This window comes from Tursiops truncatus, chromosome 1 (genome assembly GCF_011762595.2).
Source record: "Tursiops truncatus isolate mTurTru1 chromosome 1, mTurTru1.mat.Y, whole genome shotgun sequence".
NCBI classification, from domain to species: domain Eukaryota; kingdom Metazoa; phylum Chordata; class Mammalia; order Artiodactyla; family Delphinidae; genus Tursiops; species Tursiops truncatus.
Genome location: NC_047034.1, coordinates 5615461 through 5639322, shown reverse-complemented (window position 1 = coordinate 5639322; position 23862 = coordinate 5615461). Strand labels below are relative to the sequence as shown.

Genomic DNA, 23862 nt, shown 5'->3' with positions numbered 1-23862 from the left:
TTTAATGTAATTAGACCATATGGCTGCTGGTGGAAGTGCAGAAGCACAGCTGAAGCAGTATTTCCTAGCATTTAGAAGTTTTATAAAGTGATGGCAGAGAGTACCTAGGTAGGCTTATCTGTGAACTAACTTTTTTGCTCTGCCCATGCATAAGCCATCAAAATCCTCAAACTGGTGATTTAGCTTCCTTTGCTCAATACTACAGTAAAGTGGGTTTTCTTAGTAAACAAAGCCTTCATTAGTCTTTTCTCCCTCTTAGGAAAGAAATGCCTTATCACATGCTCACATTCATTTATTTCACAGTGACTGCAAATGAGGATCAACAGAAATAATATTCTGACTTAAACCTTTAGTCCATGAAATATCTTTTCAAAACATCAGAGTTTGGGCTAACAGTGCACGCTGCCAGGAACAACTCATTCTGACTCTGAATAGTATCATCAACACCAACAGTAGCCAAGCAAGAAGCAGGGAAAAGTAGGTGATTTGTACCATTTCCATGTAATGTATTTGGACATCATTTGAGTTTCCAGAACTAAATCAACAGAGCCATTCAACAGCTAAGTTCATTTTTAAACTTCATATGCTGGAGCCCTTTAACATTTCTGAGCTCAAACTTGGAACATGAGTCTTACTAACCAGAAAGGAAGGAAAATGTGGAGATAAACAAACGAGAAGACAGACAGAATCCTTGAGACCACCATATGTTTCTTTTTCATACTAGAATGTTCAGTATACCTAGCAGGATTCTGTGTGCATAATATTTATTAAATGAAAGAAAAAGTCAAAAAATTGTAACTATATTGCAACCTCCAATAATTTATCAGAACACACTTTTCAATATATTTAACGATTCCCTGCGGCTGAGCCAAAATCAATTACCTCTGCTTTCTATTTGAACTTTTGCATGTAAAAAGGGATGTTTATAGGATAATATCCCGCTCTATTAATATGCTTTGATAAATAATCAAGTTGATGAGCTCTTCTTATGGAGAAAAGGAAACCCTCCTACACTGTTGGTGAGAATGCAAATTGGTACAGCCACTACAGAGAACAGTATGGAGATTCCTTAAAAATGAGTTGCCATATGGTCTAGCAATCCCACTTCTATGCATATATCTGGAGAACACTATAATTTGAAAAGATACATGCACCTCAATGTTCATAGAAGCACTATTCACAATAGCCAAGGCATGGAAGCAACCTAAGTATCCATCGACAGATGAATGGATAAAGAAGATGTGGTATATATACACAAAGAAATCTTAGCCATAGAAAAGAATGAAATAATGCCATTTGCAGCAACATAAATGGACCTAGAGATTATCATACTAATATGTGTAATCTAAAAACAAAAAATGATACACATGAACTTATTTACAAAACGGAAACAGACTCACAGATTTAGAGAACAAACTTACGGTTACCAAAGGGAAAAGGTGGGGGGAGGGATAAATGAGGAGTTTGGGATTAACAGATGCACACTACTATATATAAAATAGATAAGCAACAAGGACCAACTGTATGGCACAGGGAACAATATTCAATATCTTGTAATAATCTATAATGGAAAAGAATCTGAAAAAGAATGTGTGTGTGTGTGTATAAATATATATACATGTACATATGTATATATATATCTCACTTTGCTGTACACCTGACACTAACACAACATTGTAAATCAACTATACTTCAATTAAAAAAAATAATAAAGGCAGTATCAGTAGCATATAGGAAGTGGGAAATCCAAACCACCTGAATCAGTTAATGACAACTCCAATGAAAAAAGACAACTGAAAACAACTCTAATAAGTATTTCAGAAAATGTAGTAAAATTGGGCTCTTTAAAAACAGTCCAAAAAATGTTTTTGAGTCATGCTCATTTTCTTCGTACATTTTTATAACCTTGGTTTTGTAGCATCATGACCTGATAGGAGAAGGATATTATATGTAACACAAGTTATAGGTAATTATGTTCATAGGGAACCCTAATCTGAAGTATCTACAACTGTATATAATGTCAAGCCATATTAAAATGAGATTTTACTAAATTGTAAGACTCTGTTTTCAATATACCATTTGACTATCTTGATTCATTAGTCTCAAAATTTTCTAACTTCTGCTTACCATCCTAGCACCACCCAGCTGAAAAATTAACTTTAAAATGTATTCAGAGGATTAGAGCTTCAGAAATGAAATATGCACTTCTATGAAATGTATCTCTATTTGAATGAAAAATAAATAAAAGGCTTTAACTCCCTCTTCATGTTTTATTATGTTACAGTTTTATATTTTGTTGAAGTGAGGGCATTTCATGTATTTCCTGCAAAGTGTTGTTAAATAACTTCCTGAAGACAGAAATGAGAAATGAATACAAAGAATAATTTTAAATAACTAAGATATTTCAAGAAATTATCCATTATAAACTAACGGAGCTTCTTCAGTTATTAAAAAAAATAATAGGACTATTTACTGAGGATTGACAAAAGGATATGAGAAAAAAAGATTGGGGGGGGATAAAACAAAGTAGATAGAGTATCAGTGCCATTAATTCATTCATCCAATAAACATTTGAGTACTCCATATGTACTGGGCACTGTATGGCCTGCTGAGAATACTATGCCCTCCCTCACAGGGCTTTCCGAAATCATTATTATGCATACATAAAGTATAATCATTGGTATATTTAATAATTTTCAACATGCTTATCATGTTTTAACTATAAATTTCTGACTTCTGTGAATAAATATCAAAATATTAATATCTTACACTCTGTAAAAAAGTTTAAAAATAAGAACAGCTAATGTTTTTAAGGGTATTAGTGTCTCTTACATAGAACGGCATTATTCCACATTCTTGACAAATATTTTCAATTTCATCACACACAATATTTAGTTTTTATTTTAAATAAACTACTCTTCTTACAAAGAGGGGATTTTCCTCCTCCTTTATAGTCATTAAGTAATGACTGCAACTCTTATCAATAGAATAAAAGGCAATGCCATGATCTTAGTAGTAGTTTCTGCTTTAAATTGTGGAAGCAGATATGAAATAAATTTTTTCTCTGACATCTACAGGTCAGTAAGTGAACCTTCTAATTATTAGCCTTTAAATGATCATTAAAATTAAAGAAATTGTCTGATCTCTAAAGCCCTATGATTTGGAATCAATAATTTAATTATTTAATTACAGAATGCTCTGGTACACCGGAGATAAACCCACAAATCTCTAAAAGGATTTTAAAATGTATATTTGCCAGGGCTAAAGAGAGAATGTCTTAACAGCATGGCAGATGACTGTTGAAGGTCATAATCATCCAATTGGTTAGCATATTTCAAGCTATTAGTGCAAGATTCTAACGCAAAATGAAAATTTAACCTTTTCCAAACAAGTGATAATATTAATTATAATGGCGTGCTACTAGTTTTTGCTTTTACTGAAACAATCCTGTTTAAATAATTTAATAAACTCGTAAAATACTCTGAAATAATCTCTATGCAATAAATCAGTATCTATTCAACAAAGGTTTGTTTAAATTTAAATAGTAATAAAGTAAAATGCATTTCCTATGTTGAAGTCCCTTTTTAAGGGTAGCTGAATTTTACTCTCAACATTATAGCTATAATTCAATGCTGTTGTTGGGATGAAAGGATCACACTCTTAATTATCTTAAGTCCCAGAGAAAGAGCGCATGCTTTAACAAATGTTATAATCCCTCCAGAAAAACACTTCATTCTCCCTCTAACCACTGCGAAAAACAATCCCCTGATATCGGGTGTCATCCAATGTTCTGAACATCTGAGGATGCAAGAGGAAACAGACTGAAATTGCAGAAAGAAAAATTAAATTATACATATAACTGCAAGTCAGGGACCATATTTGGAAAAAAAAAAAAAACCTCTATTTTAAACTCCATTTGCCAATTTTCCAATCCAATTCCCCTTAAAAGGGAAGCTAGATAAAGTAAAATCACTCAAGTGAAAATTACGTAATGAAAGTCACTATGAATTCAATTTTCCTGTTTATATGTTTGTGAAAATAGCAGCACTGAACATCAACCTACCAACAGACAGCAACAAAACTTTGAACACCTAAGTTCCATGAGCATAGAATGGTGCCAAGTGGAAGCAGCATATTTATGTGACTGAATAGTAGTTGTTGTTGTTCAATTCTATAACCATGGAGTATGATCACCTCTGTTAAAAATTACAGTCCAGGGATTCCCTGGTGGCGCAGTGGTTGAGAGTCCGCCTGCCGACGCAGGGGACGTGGGTTCGTGCCCCGGTCCGGGAGGATCCCACATGCCGCGGAGCGGCTGGGCCTGTGGGCCGTGGCCGCTGGGCATGCGTGTCCAGAGCCTGTGCTCCGCGACGGGAGAGGCCACAGCAGTGAGAGGCCCACATGCCACAAAAGAAAAAACAAAACACTACAGTCCATCCCCTAGCTAGTACATAGGGGAAATGTTGCTAATCCTCTTCTTCATTACTTCGTCTATAAAATAGAAATAATATCTACTTCATAGTGTTGGTAACTGGATTAAGTGAGATAAAGTACCAAGTGTCTAGCATCTAATCATCACTCGAAAGTGTTATGTCTTCTTCCCTAAGTAATATATTGAATTGAACATATAAGACAAAAAAAAATTAAGATATTTAATAATCAGTATTTTGAATACACTAAAGCAAAAAACATCAGTTAAAAATGAAATGAATTGTGTTCAGAACCCAACAACATATTTTGCTGTACTTCAGGGGTCAGCAAACAATAGCTCAGAAGCCAAATCTCGCCCACTGCCTGTTTTTTTTTATAACCTGTGAACAAAGCATGTTTTTTATATTTTTAAATGTCTGGAATAAATTCAAAGAAGAAGAATATTTCATGGCATATGAAACTCAAATTTCAATGTCCATAAATAAAGTTTTATTTCAGCTCAAACATGTTCATTCATCTACATATTGTGTACAGATGCTCTTTAAGTTACAACAGCAGAGTTGACTACTTGTAAAAGAGTCCTTACGGCCTACAGGGCCTAGACTAATTACGGTAATATCTGGTCCTTTCCATAGGAAAAATTTGCTGATTCCTGTTCTAGCAAGCAGAATATCCTATCTTCTGCCATAACCTATTTTGTTACATTTTAGCAAGACCTTTAAGAGACTCACTTTTTGATTATAGAGGATTTGTTTTAATTATCTGATAATACACCCTGGACTTTTAACTAATCCATATCCTATGAGATGAGATGATGTCAGGACACTAAACAAAAATGATTATTGAGGGCTTCCCTGGTGGCGCTATGGTTGAGAGTCCACCTGCCGATGCAGGGGACACGGGTTCGTGCCCCGTTCCGGGGGGATCCCACACGCCGCGGAGCGGCTGGGCCTGTGAGCCATGGCCGCTGAGCCTGCGCGTCTGGAGCCTGTGCTCTGCAACAGGAGAGGCCGCAACAGTGAGAGGCCCGCGTACCGCAAAAAAAGAAAAAAATGCTCATTGAATGGAGATATGGATGAAAATTGGGTAGAGGACAAAGCCCGGAGAAAGACTTTTCACAACATTCTTGTACAGTCATTGATTATTAATATATGTAAATATGTTACCTATTCAAAGTATATGCTTATTTTTTAAGAGAGGAGATGATCAAACCCTTTAAGCACAATGATTTCCTCTGTCAAATTAAGAAAAAATTGTGTATAGTTTTTATAAAAGGAAGAAATATAACATTTATAATTTTAAAAATCAAGATTTAAAAGGCTTAAATAACTAACTCACTTACACTGAGTTAAAATCTACCTAACGTATTCTATTAAAAAAATATAGTTTCTAAGGTGCACTTTTTAATCTAATTAGAATTTCTTAATTACCATCTGTGAATTGAACCAAATATGCATTACCCTTCCAAAGACATAGCCACAAAGTGATATTGTCTTTTCAAGACAAGGAAACGGAGCAACTTCCATTTGATTTTGTATATAAAACTTCATAACATCTGATTTATGTATGTAAAACTTCAGAGATCATTGATTTGGAGTAAACATGTAGGCATTTTCATAGAACTCTGCCTAACATATAGAATACTGGATACAGGAGTCAGAGGTCTAACATAAGTCTGGAATATCTGGAAGTGGTTGGAGGAGACTAAATTCCAGGCAACTTTCTAGGGTTCTCCCTTCTTCTTACATAATCTTCCTTCTGAGTTATCAACCTGCTCAGCCTCAAAGAAATGGGAATTAGGAACAAATAACTTAGTTGAGAAAGAATCATGAACATGTCCATGGAACTTAGAAGTTGGGAGGTATTTTCAAGTCCGTTATTTCATTCCCTCAACCATTCAACGAAAATACATAAATTTATTGAGTGCCTACGATGGGTAAGGCACCCAGCTTGAGAGTGGAGAGAAAACAATGAACAAGAGAGACATGGTCCTCCTCCTGAAGACAATGAACAAGAGGTTCTGTTAAAGGATGATGGATACTGGGCTTCCCTGGTGGCGCAGTGGTTGAGAGTCCGCCTGCCGATGCAGGGGACACGGGTTCGTGCCCTGGTCCGGGAAGATCCCACATGCCGCGGAGCGGCTGGGCCCGTGAGCCATGGCTGTCGGGCCGGCGCGTCCGGAGCCTGTGCTCCGCAACGGGAGAGGCCACAGCAGTGAGAGGCCCGCGTACCGCAAAAAAAAAAAAAAAGAAAGAAAAAGGATGATGGATACTGAAGATGCTGGCATATGTGTTATAAGAGGAGAGTTAAGGAAACATATAGAAGGAGGATTTAACCTGGTCCAGAGTTCAGAATGCTCACTTAGGCATCAGATCTACCAGAACTGGAACCATGCAGAGAAGATAAGCATGGTCCCTGTGCAAAGATGACAGAGTTCCACAAAGCCGAGAAAATAACCAAGGAATAGAGATCCGAAGGGTCAGAAAGAAAAAAGCTGGTAGAACACCAAGGAACAAAGTGAAAACAGAAATAAACACTGTGAGATATTTTGTATTGTTATAAATTGATAATATAACTATTTAGCTAACATGTAAGCAAACCATTCATTTAAAATATAGTGGTAGTGGTCTTGAAAGCTATTGACTTACAATTCTTCAAGGGAATTCACTAGAGTTAAGCTTCATGCATAAGAAATTTGGTTCATGATTTAATTTGTAACTTCCAAACAATTATATTTGATATGTAGATAATTATCCCATCTGTCTCTCAGCAATATCTTAGAGAATTAACATTTTAACATACTGCAATTGTGAGGATTCTGAAATCAGAAGACTAAAGTTTAATCTCAGCAAAATGTCTTGTGTACATCTCACAAGGGATTATCAATCAGAAGTTTCTTCTGGTATAACCACAGAAAGATAAATTTTGTCAGACTGAATAGCAATTAAAACATCACACTACCATCTTAATACTCTCAAAGGTAAATCTGTGAAAGTAAGAATATAATGAAAAAGAAAATATTGCGAGACAAAAGGAGTCCAGACAAAAACGAAACTTAATTTTTAAAAACTGTAAAGTACATTTAACTTACGTTTTTTTAATCTTTTTTTTTTGCGGTACGCGGGCCTCTCACTGTTGTGGCTTCCCCCGCTGCGGAGCACAGGCTCCGGACGCGCAGGCCCAGCGGCCATGGCCCACGGGCCCAGACGCTCCATGGCATGTGAGATCCTCCCGGACCGGGGCACGAACCCGTGTCCCCTGCATCGGCAGGCAGACTCTCAACCACTGTGCCACCAGGGAAGCCCTGTTTTTTTAATCTTTAAGGAACCATTCCATAGTGGAAAAATGGACATCTCCAAGACTTCGTATAAAGTGAAAAAAAGAAATGTACAAAATAGACTATATAATCACTAGCATTTGTATAAAGATGAAAAAAAGAAATATGTATATATATATATCCTTCCAAATTTGTAGAATGTTTCTTGAACCATATACCAGAAACAAAGGACCAGCTAAACTGCTTGTCTTTGGAAATGCAAACTGGGAGGGGGTGGGGGGGAGGAGGGAGAATTTTCATTCTATTTCTTCTATTCCTGTTTGCACAGTTTTAAAATGTTAAACCATGTGAATGTATTACATATTAAAAATTATTTTTGAAAAATTATATAAATTTTTATAATTATATATAATATATATTATATAATTTTAATTATAACATATAATATATATTATACAACTTTAATTATGTACAAATATTTATACATATATATTTCAAGTTCTAATAACCCTCTTCCCAAACTAACAGAAGTGTTTTAATTATAAATGGGGTTACACTTATAAACGTAAAAGGGCATCTTGGGGAATTTTAGATTTAGAATTTTAGATTTCCAAATTTATTTGGAAATAAATTTGCCTAATACATCTCTAGTCTGGAAGTGAACTGCTGGATGTCAGAAACTCTCTGATGGTTTGAACACTTTCTTTGATATGATTCCATATTCTCACTGAGTAGTCTTTTCTTCCTAATTTGTTTTCAGACATAAAATTCACTGGAAAAAGAATGCCCTAAGCAGTGTTAAAACACATCAGCAGGCCTGGCACTTTTATGTCTCATTATACATGATCAAATTTGTTTTGTAATACAAATAATGTCTCCTGTGAGATTAAACAGTGAAATTTTTCTCAGGATGTGAGCAGTTGAGGAAAAAACTTTGGAATAAAAACTGACCACAAAATAAGAAGAGTGGGTTTAACTCTGAAATTTATGAAATGTTTTCCTGGACAAGAGGAAGAGAAAAAAATCAATCCTCATTTCATTCTTAGCAAAAGATTAAAAAAAAAAAAGCCCAGTGGACTTCTCAAAGAAGCCTAGCAGGCTTGGAAAACATGATTTGGTTCAAATATATTTCTGTTTTCTCCAAACATGCCAAAAGTTACTAGCAGGAATTACAATTCCTGTGAATTATGAGATATTTCCCACAACCCTAATCCCAAAAACAACCATTAAAAAAATTGTCTAGGTTTGGATTTTTACTTTCACCAGAGGTTTTTGGAAAGCAAAAAAAGGCGGCTTTGGGAGACAAGCAGGGTATAATGATGCAGTGACTGTAATATTAAAAAGAAAGCAAGGGAAGAATAAAGCCACCTCCATGTGTTAGCTCTGATCTTCACCAGGACCATGAGAGGAACCACCTGGACTGAGGGGAAGAGGGACAGAAAAATGGTACCAGAGTATAAGCAGAGCCATGACCTTGGGGAAACAGTCTGACTGGGAAGCTGCTAATATCATGAGGGACCAAAGAGAAACCTGGGAGCAAGACTGCACTCCACTTGGCTTTTTTCTTTTAGTGATTGTATTGTGATATAATTCTCATAGCACAAAATTTACCTATTTAAAGTATACAATTCAGTGGTTTCTAGTATATTAGCAGAGTTGTGCAATCATCACCAAACCTAATTTTAGAATATTTTCAGCCCCCCGAAGAAACCCTATACCCATCCACCATGAGCAATGTCTCTACATCCCACTCCCAACCCACCCCAGACCCTGGCAAAGACTAATCTATCGATACTTTGTGTTTTTATAGATTTGCCTATTCTGAATATTTCATATGAATGGGCCACACAATATGCAATCTTTTGTGACTGGCTCCTTTCATTTAGCATAATATTTTCAAGGTTCATCCATGTTGTACCTTGTACAAGTACTTAATACCTTCATATTGCTGAACAGTATTCTTTGGGTAGATATATCACATTGCACTTACCCATTCATCTATTAATGGGCACATAGCTTGTTTCTATTTGGGGGCTATTATGAATAAAGCTACTATAAACACCCACGTACAAGTTTTTGCATGAACACATGTTCCCATTTCTCTTGAGTGTACACCTAGGATTCCTGGGTCATATGGTAAATCTGTGTTTCACCTTTTCAGAAATTGCCAGACTGCTTTCCAACGCAGCTGCACCAGTTTACACGCCCACCAGCAATATATGAGGGCACTGATGTAGGTGGAAAGGAGGTTCTCACTGTGGTTTTGATTTCCATGCCCATGATGGCTGTAATGCTATCTTTTCTTATGCTTCTTGGCCAATTTGTATACATTCTTTGCAGAAATGCCTATTCAGATCCTTTGCCCATTTTTAAAAACTGGGTTATTTGTCCTTTGATTATTGAGTTGTAAAAGTTGTGCATATATTGTAGATTATAAATATCTAGAATATCTGATATATGTTTTGGGAATATTTTCTTCTATTCCATGGATTATCTTTTCACTTTATCGATGATGACCTTTGAAACACACAATTATTTAATTTAATAAGGTAAATTTATTTTTTTTTCTTTTGTCGCTTGTACTCCTGATATCATACCATGTGTCGTTATTATAGAGGAAACTATATATCTTCTGAGAGGGGAGCCTAATGAGCTACTTGCCATCTCTGGGCCATATGGGCCTTCCAGTGATAGCAGCCAACAATGTGACATTTATATTATCAACAGATGGACATCTTCCCATAACTCTGAGTGTTTTCCAAGTCACCTCTGCTTGTACCCTGTGGCCACAGTTCAGAACATTCATCAGTCTCTGAAATAGAACATTGGTGATGATTCCTAAGGGTAATGACATAGTACAGAAGGAAAACTCTATACATCAGGGTCGAGTGAGTGATGAAATCTCCCATTCGTAACAAAGCTGGTTATTACTATGTTGAAACAGAAGAAAAACAAACAAATCTGAACACACAGATAGAGTTCCCAAGAAACGGAACAAGTAAAATGGAGAAAAAAATTTTAAACTTTATCAAAGAAAACTCTACTGAAGTAAAGGAAACTCAAATCTATGGCAACTTACGGCACACTGTGCACCACAAAAATATTGATAGTAAAGCTAAGATATTCTGGTAAAGTTACTAAACTTCATAGAAAAAGAGTTGTATATATACTCCCTAAGTACAAGAAGGGGGAGATAGGTGTATTAAACTGTTCTGAGATTTCTTCCAGAAAATAATCTCTGAAAGCACAGCAGTATCACCAGTATTAAGCATCAAAGAATAACAAAGTATATATCCATGCACTTTGGCCTTCCAGGAGAAGGACAACATGCCTTCTCAAGCATGCAAGAAGCTAAAGAAAACAATACTCGTTGGACTGTCTTGGGAAGAGAATAGTAATATTTAATGAAATCTTTGCATTTAAGAGATGAATCAAAATAAAAATTCAGGATGGGAGATGCTGTAAGTACTACTGATAAGATAATTGTACCCCTAAATAAAGTAGTAAGCTTAAACAATTATTAAAATCATGATGGTAGAATGGAACGTGAATATTAGAAACCTTGACATTGCAAAAAAAAATTGTTTTGAAGAAACAAAATCGGGAGGTGAAAGTGCAAAGCAGTGCAATGATATTTATTTCCTCATCCTTCATTGGACAGACAACAGATGTGCAAACTTGAAACACAATGTTATTACATTTTAGAAGACATTTAAAATCTAATACCTCTTCTTGTAAAGAAAGGTTTGCTTCAAGTTCAGCAATACCTTCAATTTCACTTAAATTTCTTCGTATTTATAAATTCTCAATAATTCTGATTTCAGAAAAAAATAACTTAGTATCTTTCATTTTAAAATGTTTTATAGATAGCATGATTTCACTTCAGTAAAATTTTCTCTCGTCCTTTCCCCATCCATCCATCCATCCATCTTTCTACCTATAGCTACATCTATATCTGTATATAGAAATGTCTAAAATTATCATATGATAATGTTATTTCTGAGTGGTTGAGTGAGTTTCCTTATTTCCATTTCTCTGTATTATCTTTATATCTTAAATAAACATGTATAATTTATACAAAAACAATACAGCTATTTTTTTAAAACATTATTATTAAAAATTTGTCATTTCATAATGTAACATATTAAAAGTAAACTCCAGTCTGGTAGAGCCCAAGGAAAAGTATTTTAAGGTAGCACTTCTCAAATTTTAAAACAGATACAAATCAACTAGGAATCTCATAAAATGCAGGTTCTAATTCAGTAGGTCTGGACTGGGTCCAAATTTTCAGCATTTCTAGTAACGGCCCAAGGCCATCCACTGAGCAATAGATTTTAAGGAATTTCATGGAGTTGCTCATTAAATAAGCAGAACTTTTATATGCCATGAAAATGAGTATATGAGGGGAATTAGAGAAAACAATAGTAACTAATAAATAAAAATACTAAAAACCTATTCTTGGCATTGAACTTCTACAGTAAGTCACTTAAGGAAGATCTGTTTTCATAGTTTTTTAAAATATTATTTTACCCAATCAAATGAGCAGAAGATCTAAATAGACATTTCTCCAAAGAAGACATACAGATGGCTAAAAAGGACATAAAAAGATGCTCAACATCACTAATTGTTAATGAAATGTAAATCAAAACTGCAGTGAGGTACCACCTCACACGTGTCAGAATAGCCATCATCAAAAAATCTACAAACAATAAATGCTGGAGAGGGTGTGGAGAAAGGGAACCCTTTTGCACTGTTGGTGGGAATGTAAATTGGTACAGCCACTATGGAGAACAGTATGGAGGTTCCTTAAAAACCTAGAAATAGAACTACCATATGATCCAGCAATTCCACTCCTGGGCATATACCCAGAGAAAACCATAATTCTAAAGGATACATGTACCCCAATGTTCATTGCGGCACTATTTACAATAGCCAGGTCATGGAAGCAACCTAAATGTCCATCAACAGATGAATGAATAAAGAAGATGTGGTACATATATACAATGGAATATTACCCATAAAAAAGAACAAAATAATGCCATTTGCAGCAACATGGATGGACCTGGAGATTGTCATGCTGAGTGAAGTCGGACACAGAAAGACAAATATCATATGATATCGCTGCTATGTGGAACCTACAAAAGGGGACAAATGAACTTATCTACAAAACAGAAACAGAGTTACGGATGTAGGAGGCAAGCTTGTGGTTGCCAGGGGGTGGGTGAGGGGAGGGATAAATTGTTACTACTATATATAGAATAGATGACTAATTTGTAATTTTGAAAGTTCATTTTCTTCCATTTTTCTCAATTGTGACTCCATTTTTTTACACATGAACTCTAGGTGAAATACTATATGGGAAAATTCATTGGAGAAAAGAAACAATTATTCTGCAGGAAATAGGCCCCATGCCAGAGAGTGAGAACTGTCTAAGGAGTAAAACCTATAAAAATTATACACAATTTTATTATGTGACTTGAAGCATCATGTCACAAACCCCAAATATTCTATCTATAATTTGAAATAAATCCTTCTAAATCTCTGGCAATATACAAAAATCCTAGACCTATGTTTCCCAAATAGCCTCCAAATCTGTTAGGGAATTTGTTTAAAATGGACATTCAGGGGCTGGGGCACCAGGCGCCAAATATGGGCTTTCAACAAGTGATGCATACTAAAAACTGAGAACATGAACATGTAAGTCTACTACTTAGATTCATTCGAGTATTTATTTTTTATTGCTAGCTGAAAGCAGAGTTTAATTGGATAAGGCCTGGGTATTCTGGTAGAGGTTAAGCTAAACAGCAAGTTATAAAAGTCATCATAGGGCTTCCCTGGTGGCGCAGTGTTTGAGAGTCTGCCTGCCGATGCAGGGGACACGGGTTCGTGCCCTGGTCCGGGAAGATCCCACATGCCGCGGAGCTGCTGGGTCTGTGATCCATGGCCGCTAAGCCTGCGCGTCCGGAGCCTGTGCTCCGCAACAGGAGAGGCCACAACAGTGAGAGGCCCACGTACCACAAAAAAAAAAAAAAAAAATAGTCATCATAAACCTTTGCAAGAAGGAAGAAGTTCAGTAGGAAACCTCGTGGGCCCTGACACCTGAATATTCTTAGCAGAAAGCAGATGAGCCTGAAAGAGGACAAAGTGGCAAAGAAATATAGATGAGAAGGCCCCAAAGACAGACCTCATGTTCTCACAGATGTTCTAAGACTAGCCTGGTTCTTTCTTTAGTCAAACAAACTAGAGCTAGAAATGGTCTTCCGTTCCGTCCCACTGGTTTACAAATGAAGAGACTGAGAACCCACAAAGTTAAATGGTTGTGCTAATCTAGTGTCATAAAGATGTAAACAAAACCCAGGTCTCCATCTCCTTTTAGCTATACCTCTAAGATATACCACTTGATTTCTCAGAAGTCTATTTTCTCAATAGATACAGAAGAAAATATATTTATAAGTATATCCTTTAAAATCAGTTAATGCCTCTAGTGTATATTCTCTATCTGTTCAAAATCTTTCTTAGGAGTATAGGACTATATATATATTATAATATATTATACTGTCATATAATATATGTTTATATATGTTATATATATATTATGACATATATATACTATCATATAACATACATGTTATTTTATAATTATATAATAGAACATATTATATATATGTATGTTATTTCTAAATACATGGTTCCGAAAATAAGAGATAACAAAAGAATGGTGATAGGATAGGGATAATAATAATAATATTCTTGCTGCCGCTATGTGAATTTCAGTATCCCTCTCTGCTCCTTAATTCTCTTCCTTGAAAACCATAACTTTATAACTCTAAGGGCTAAGCAAAATAATCACAACCCCAATTATGAAATATACTCCAACCATATGTTTCTTCCTATAAGCTCCACATCAGGATGATTTTTTACTGAACTTTTAATACATTTTAGCCTATCACTGGATAGTTATAAAAAAATTTTGATACCTTACATTTTTTGAGTATTCAATAGAAATCAACAGCTTGTCTCAAATTCAATCCCACTCCCATATGCTTATTATCAACTTAAAGGGGAATAAAAGCATTGCTCAAATAGACTAAATTTCAAAATGTATGTACTTTCTCAGCAGGAGTGAGAGAAAAAAAATTTTAACTCAAAGATTCTGGCAAAATCATTTGGAAAATCAAACATTTGGATTGTCTAGATTCCTCTTAAGTGTTTTGCTTCCAGTACCATGTGTAAGAAAAAACACAAAATGAAGATTGGTTATTTTAAACATCACACATTTTGTGATCACTCTGTCAGAAAAATGTGGATTTTTATATTATATATAATTTCTGTTAGATATACTATTATACTAAAAGATTCAAAATCAAGGAAATAACTTCAGCCTTGTAGTCTTTCGACATCATCACTTATGTTAACATATAGGACCTCATTTAGGATTTTGAATGTAGACCACATTTATATTTTATCCAAGTACACAGGCTTAAAAACAAACACAAGATCACGTGTACAAGTTCTAAAATAAATCAGCCAGCAGACACCAGATCTGCTCTGTTTCTCACTTCTATTCCCTTTCCCCTTAGTTATCATGGAAACCTCTGTTTGCTTCAGGTAGATACTTCTGTTCTCAGAACCAGAGGCTTGGGGACAGTAAAAGGAAAAACAACCAAAACCAAAACCAAAAAACATGTTAGGAAGAAGAGGGATTGTTGAGAGTAAATTCAAGTTGACCTCATGGGACAACTATGTTCCTAATGAAATTTTTTTTTCCTACATACAAGCAACTGTTCACATTCACATATTTATCATTCGTGAGTTCAGATACTTGCAGAAGTTATGCCAGACCATGCTCTCTCAGTTCAAGGTGTGTGTTTTTACAGCACTGCCCCTTGGGGCGGGAGTCACTGAAAAAAGTGGGTGGGCTCATCAGGGCCTCCAGGAGACATGTCGAGCTTAGAAGCTCCCTGTTCTTACCTCTTCCAGGACTGAACACTTAGATATTGATGGGGATGTACTCATGCTTAAACACCCTCTGAGATCATTCCATTTATTTTAAATCCATAACTTCTGTTGAATTATTTTCACCAGATTGTAACACAAAAGCACTGAGCAATAAGGGCTGTTTTTGTTTGGATTTGAGGGACAGAACAGATGTTCAATTGTTTGCATAAACAGTGGAACTAGAGGGAACAGGAGAGCTGGTACATGACAGGTACACGTGGGGCTTTGGAGATTTTGAAGATGGGAGAACAATTTTAAAAGGAGAGGGATTCTGAAGTGCAGAGAGAGAATTACAGAATTGAACTCTGATTACTTTGCTATTTCAGTTAGATCGTGGTGACTGCAGTATTTTGTAAGCTAAGGACATGAAAGTTAGAATCATGTAAAATTAAAATGCAGGCGTTCTTTAAAAGGTACTTTCTTCTATGCCCCAGAGAGATATCTTCTAAATCATCCATGAAAGATGAACACCAGCATTGGAAGTCAGACTTAGTGTTAGGGAACCCAATTCCTTCATAAGGATGAAGTCCATTCCTAAATACGAGATAATTCTTCCTCTATGTGTTTTCCTGCAACTTTTTACTCTCTTAGTGTTGCCCTGAATCATGACCAAAAAAAAAAAATTTCCTGGGCTTCTCTGGTGGCGCAGTGGTTGAGAGTCTGCCTGCCGATGCAGGGGACACGGGTTCGTGCCCTGGTCCGGGAAGATCCCACATGCCCCAGAGCGGCTGGGCCCGTGAGCCATGGCCGCTAAGCCCGCGCGTCCAGAGCCTGTTGCTCCGCAATGGGAGAGGCCACAACAGTGAGAGGCCCGCGCACCGCAAAAGAAAAAACAAAACAAAAACAGAAATAAGTTTCCTTCTTCAATTACATTCATTTAAAGAACATCCACTGTAAGCTACATTTAGTGCTAGGTAAAAAGGTTACCACATCAAGTTAAATAAACATGGTGGTCACTTCCCTGAGAAGCTTAAATATCTCCAGGCATCTGAACATAGATAGATCTCATACACACTCTCCACCCTTGCATTTTAATTCAGAGAGTGTCACCCTTCTACCTGCCCTGGTTGGTATCCTTTGTGAATTGGTGCACCTATAACTAACCACAACATGTGAGACGAATTTTGAGGAGTCCATAATGCAGTAGGAATCCAGGCACTATTACTAGATTAAAAGTCATGTGATTTGGGATTCAGAAGTATTTATAAACACGATGAACCTCAAACTCTTGCCAATTCTTCTGTTCTTCCTATCCTTGTCTATCAAGTCACCACAGTACTTGCCTACCCAATTCCAACCCCACCCTAGAATCAGAATAAAATAGGTTAAAAAAAAAAAAGAGAAAGCAAGATAGATATTTTTATGCCAATGAGAAACAAAGATACCATACACTAATTCTAAAACAACACTCCCCAATTCTCTCCACAGCTGTGCCCACCCCTACATTATATTTGTTCCTAAAAACAGGAATTACTGACTGTTCTATCATTAAAATCATGAGTTTTTTCACTTTCTGGGTGTCTCTGTATTAGATCTTAAGTACTTCATAATACTGTTTTAGAAAGACAAATAAAGATGACATAAAAAATCTTTTTTCTACAAAATTCTAACAGTATTTGCATCATAATTTTGATTATGAATTAACCAAAACATAGCAAATATCACCCTACACCATTTCTTACGGAATATAATGATCTCGGTGTACATTCCCACCAAACTTTATCACCTGTAGCAGGCAGCTTGGTGTTAATTAACAGTCATGACGTAATTTTTCATGGTCCCTGTGGATATTCTCCTCTTACAAAGTTTATGATTCAACATTATCTCTGTGTAGAAAAAAAAAATGGTAGGCTGATAAGAAAAATGACAATCTGACCCAGTACATACAGGGAATGTATTAATTAAAAGCAAAGTAATTCCATTCTGCTTAGCAGAGCCCCACCTAATCACATCAAAGTGATGAGAAATACACAAAAAGAAAAAAAAACTTTTTAAAAATTATAAAATCACTCAAAAGTGAGGAGTGGGTAAAAAAAAGTTCTTATTTGTGAACAAGAGCAGGTAATTTACTTAAGAAAATCAGTTTTCTGGTTATCTACCTTCTTTTAAATGAAAACGTACATCATTCACTATTTTAAAGCACATCTTTTGTTCCCTAGGAAATCAAACTTCTTTATCAAAGAATACGTTTCAGGACTGGTTCAAGATGGTGGAGTAGAAGGACATGCTCTCACTCCCTCTTTAGAGAACACCAGAATCACAACTAACTGCTGAATAATCATCAATAGGAAGACACTGGAATTCACCAAAAAAGATACCCCACATGCAAAGACAAAGGAGAAGCTGCAATGAGATGGTAGGAGGGGCACAATCACAATAAAATCAAATCCCATAACTGCTGGGTGGGTGACACACAAACTGGAGAAGTTTACCCACTGGAGTGAAGGTTCTGAGCCCCAGGTCAGGCTTCTCAACCTGGGGGTCTGGCAACGGGAGGAGGAATTCCTAGAGAATCAGACTATGAAGGTTAGCAGGATTTGATTGCAGGACTTCGACAGGACTGAAGGAAACAGAGACTCCACTCTTGGAGGGCACACACAAAGTAGTGTGCACATTGGGACCCAGAGGAAGGAGCAATGACCCCACAGGAGACTGAACCAGACCTACCTGCTAGTGTTAGAGGGTTTCCAGCAGAGGTGGGGGGCAGCTGTGCCTCACCGTGAGAACAAGGACACTGGTAGCAGAAGTTCTGAGAAGTACTCCTTGGCGTCAGCCCTCCCAGAGGCCACCATTAGCCCCACCAAAGAGCCCAGGTAGGCTCCTGTGTTGGGTCACCTCAAGCCAAACAACCAAAAGGGAGGGAACCCAGCCCCACCCATCAGTAGACAAGTGTATTAAAGTTTTACTGAGCTCTGCCCACCAGATCAAAAGCCAGCCCTACACACCACCAGTCCCTCCGATCAGGAAACTTCCACAAACCTCTTAGATAGCCTCATCCACCAGAGGGCAGACAGCAGAAGCAAGAACTACAATCCTGCAGCCTGTGGAGCAAAAACCACATTCACAGAAAGACAGACAAGATGAAAAGGTAGAGAGCTATGTACCAGATGAAGGAACAAGATAAAACCCAAGAAAAAAAACTAAATGAAATGGAGATAGGCAACCTTCCAGAAAAAGAATTCAGAATAATGATAGTGAAGATGATCCAGGACGTCAGAAAAAGAATGGAGGCAAAGATCAAGAAGATGCAAGAAATATTTAACAAAGATCTAGAAGATTTAAAGAACAAACAGAGATGAACAATACAATAACTGAAATGAAAAATACACTAGAAGGAATCAATAGCAGAATAACTGAGGCAGAAGAACGGATAAGTGATCTGGAAGACAGAATGGTGGAATTCACTGCTGTGGAACAGAATAAAGAAAAATGAATGAAAAGAAATGAAGACAGCCTAAGAGACCTCTGGAACAATATTAAACTCAACAACATTCGTATAATAGGGGACCCAGAAGGAGAAGAGAGAGAGAAAGGACCCGAGAAAATAGTTGATGAGATTATAGTCGAAAACTTCCCTAACATGGGAAAGGAAATAGCCACCCAAATCCAGGAAGCTCAGAGAGTCTCATACAGGATAAACCCAAGGAGAAACACACCAAGACACATAGTAATCAAATTGGCAAAAATTAAAGACAAATAAAAATTATTGAAAGCAGCAAGGGAAAAACGACAGATTACATACAAGGGAACTCCCATAAGGTTAACAGCTGATTTCTCAGCAGAAACTACAAGCCAGAAGGGAATGGCATGATATACTTAAAGTGATGAAAGGTTAGAAGCTACAATCAAGATTACTCTACCAGGCAAGGATCTCATTCAGATTCGACAGAGAAATAAAAAGCTTTACAGACAAGCAAAAGCTAAGAGAATTTAGCACCAACAAATCAGCTCTACAACAAATACTAAAGTAACTTCTCTAAATGGGAAACACAAGAAAAGAAAAGGACCTACAAAAACAAACCCAAAACAATTAAGAAAACGGTAATAGGAACACACGTATTGATAATTGCCTTAAATGTGAATGGAGTAAATGCTCCAAGCAAAAGACACAGGCTTGCTGAATGGATACAAAAACAAGACCCATATATATGCTGTCTACAAGAGACCCACTTCACACCTAGGGACACATACAGACTGAAAGTGAGGGGATGGAAAAAGATATTCCATGTAAATGGAAATCAAAAGAAAGCTGGAGTAGCAATACTCATATCAGATAAAATAGACTTTAAAATAAAGAATGTTACAAGAGACAAGGAAGGACACTACATAATCCAAGAAGAAGACATAACAATTATAAATATATATGCAACCAACATAGGAGCACCTCAATACATAAGGCAACTGCTAACAGCTGAAAAAGAGGAAATCGACAGTAACACAACAATAGTGGGGGACTTCACAACTCACTTACACCAATGAACAGATCATCGAAACAGAAAATTAATAAGGAAACACAAGCTTTAAACGACACAACAGACCAGATAGATTTGATTGATATTTATAGGACATTCCATCCAAAAACAGCAGATTGCACTTTCTTCTCAAGTGCGCATGGAATATTCTCCAGGATACATCACATCTTGGATCACAAAACAAGCCTCAGTCAATTTAAGAAAATTGAAATCATATCAAGCATCTTTTCTTATCACAATGCTATGAGAGTAAAAATCAATTACAGGAAAAAAAAAACATAAGAAACACAAACACATGGAGGCTAAACAATATGTTACTAAATAACCAAGAGAACACTGAAGAAATCAAAGAGCATATCAAAGAATACCTAGAGACGAATGACAATGGAAACACGATGATCGAAAACCTATGGGATGCAGCAAAAGCAGTTCTAAGAAGGAAGTTTATAGCTATACAAGCCTACCTCAAGAAACAAGAAAAATCTCAAATAAACAATCTAACCTTACACCTAAAGGAACTAGAGAAAGAAGAACAAACAAAACCCAAAGTTAGCAGAAGGAAAGAAATCGTAAAGATCAGAGCAGAAATAAATGAAATAGAAACAAAGAAAACAATAGCACAGATCAATAAAACTAAAAGCTGGTTCTTTGAGAAGATAAACAAAATTGATAAACCATTAGCCAGACTCATCAAGAAAAAGAGGGAGAGGACTCAAATCAATAAAATTAGAAATGAAAAAGGAGAAGTTACAACGGACAGCACAGAAATATAAAGCATCCTAAGAGACTACTACACACAACTCTATGCAATAAAATGGACAACCTGGAAGAAATGGACAAATTCTTAGAAAGGTATAACCTTCCAAGACTGAACCAGGAAGAAATAGAAAATATGAACAGACCAATCACAAGTAATGAAATTGAAACTGTGACTGAAAATCTTCCAACAAACAAAAGTCCAGGACCAGATGGCTTCACAGGTGAATTCTATCAAACATTTAAAGAAGAGCTAACACCCATCCTTCTCAAACTCTTCCAAACAATTGCAGGGGAAGGAAAACTCCCAAACTCATTCTATGAGGCCACCATCAACCTGATACCAAAACCAGACAAAGATACTACAAAAAAAAGAAAATTACAAGCCAGTATCACTGATGAATATAGATGCAAAATTCCTCAACAAAAGACTAGCAAACAGAATTCAACAACACATTAAAAGGATCATACACCATGATCCAGTGGGATTTATCCCAGGGATGCAAGGATTCTTCAGTATATGCAAATTAACCAATGTGATACACCATATTAACAAATTAAAGAATAAAAACCATATGATCATCTCAATAGATGCAGAAAAGGCTTCTGACAAAATTCAACACCGATTTATGATAAAAACTCTCCAGAAAGTGGGAAAAGAGGGAACCTACTTCAACATAATAAAGGCCATATACAACAAACCCACAGCAAACACCATTCTCAATGGTGAAAAACTGAGAGCATTTCCTCTAAGATCAGGAACAAGACAAGGATGTCCACACTCACCACTATTATTCAACATAGTTTTGGAAGTCCTAGCCACAGCAATCAGAGAAGAAAAAGGAATATAAATTGGAAAAGAAGAAGTAAAACTGTCACTGTTTGCAGATGACATGATACTATACATAGAGAATCCTAAAGATGCCACCAGAAAACTACTAGAGCTAATCAATGAATTTGGTTAAGTTGCAGGATACAAAATTAATGCACAGAAATCTCTTGCATTCCTATACACTAGTAAACAAATGGGACCTAATGAAACTTCAAAGCTTTTGCACAGAAAAGGAAACCAAAAACAAGATGAAAAGACAGCCTTCAGAATGGGAGAAAATATTTGCAAACATATCATCAGACAAAGAATTAATCTCCAAAATATATAAACAGCTCATGCAGCTCAATATTAAAGAAACAAACAATCCAATCAAAAATGGGCAGAAGACATAAATAGACAATTCTCCAAAGAAGACATACAGATGGCCAAGAAGCACATGAAAAGCTGCTCAACATCACGAATTACTAAAGAAATGCAAATCAAAACTACAATGAGGTATCACCTCACACCAGTTAGAATGGGCATCATTAAGAAATCTACAGGGCTTCCCTGGTGGCACAGTGGTTGAGAGTCCGCCTGCCGATGCAGAGGACATGGGTTTGTGCCCCGGTCCAGGAGCATCCCACATACCATGGAGCGGCTAGGCCCGTGAGCCATGGACGCTGAGCCTGTGCATCCGGAGCCTGTGCTCCACAACAGGAGAGGCCACAACAGCAAGAGGCCAGTGTAAAAAAGGGAACCCTCTTGCACTGTTGGTAGGAATGTAAATTGATACAGCCACTATGGAGAACAGTATGGAGGTTCCTTAAAAAACTAAAAACAGAATTACCATATGACCCAGCAATCCCACTGCTGGGCATATAGCCAGAGAAAACCATAATTCAAAAAGACACATGCACCCCAATGTTCACTGCAGCACTATTTACAATAGCCAGGTCATGGAAGCAACTTAAATGCCCATCAACAGATGAATGGATAAAGAAGATATGGTACATATATACAATGGACTATTACTCAGCCATAAAAAGGAACAAAATTGGGTCATTTGTAGAGATGTGGATGCATCTAGAGACTGTCATACAGAGTGAAGTAAGTCAGAAAGAGAAAAACAAATATCACATATTAACGCATATATGTGGAACCTAGAAAATGGTACAGATGAACCAGTTTGCAGAGTAGAAATTGAGACACTGAAGTAGAGAAAAAACCTATGGACACCAAGGGGGGAAAGCGTCGGGGGGAGTGGTGGTGTGATTAATTGGGAGATTGTGATTGACATGTATACATTGATGTGTATAAAATGGATGACTAATAAGAACCTGCTGTATAAAAAAATAAATAAAATTAAATGAAAAAAAAAAAGAATACCTTTCAGAATTATTAAGAAAAAGCAATGAGATCTAATTATTCTTACCTGGAGAGATGTGAGAGATTGCACACTCTGACAGGGAATGCTCTATAATATGTTACCTCACTGTTTTCACCAAAATGTTACAAATTAGCATCCTGGTAAAGTGGGGGATGTCTAATACTTTCCACAAAGCACTCTTTAACCGCAAGCTGATATTGTAATAGAGTGAGTGATTAACTTTTATTTCTAATTAGAAAATAACATGATACAATGAAACCGAAGACATTTCTTCAGTAACTGTAGTCTCCTATGCATTGCCAAAGAAATTATATATGCAACTCTCATATACCATAGGAAAATGTGCATAAAGGTCAAATTGAATCAAATGGTGAAATCTATTAAAAATCGACCTCCAATTTAACAAGGAAGATCATAAAGTAAGGATATTATATCTGTATTATTATTTTATAATTTTTAAATTTGCCTTAACTTGTGTGGGGTTTTTTTCTTTCTTTTTTTCTCCTTCTTCTCCCTTCCTTTTTTTTTTTTTTTTGGTTTTTGTTTTGCCCTGCAGCTGTTGCAGGAAAATGGGAGCAATTCTATTCCCACAACCAGTGCAACAAGCCAAGTAATATGTACTTACCAGAATCTCTAATGTCTTTGGGGACCTGGTCAGTGATTTTCCAGGAAATAGAACGAAAACAAATAGGCTATGAACTAAGAGGAAGAAGACAAAATGCTGAAT

The 23862-nt window shown here is 36.4% G+C and overlaps 1 protein-coding gene and 1 non-coding gene across 4 annotated transcripts in view; one reads left to right on the top strand and one right to left on the bottom strand.

Annotated features, from left to right (window-relative positions):
• KCNT2 (potassium sodium-activated channel subfamily T member 2) overlaps positions 1–23862 on the bottom strand; it is a 372171-nt gene that overhangs the window by 295677 nt on the left and 52632 nt on the right. The window lies entirely within an intron of this gene.
• LOC117309772 (U6 spliceosomal RNA) lies at positions 6788–6892 on the top strand. The gene has a single exon (XR_004524069.1). It is a non-coding gene; the product is annotated as a U6 spliceosomal RNA (small nuclear RNA).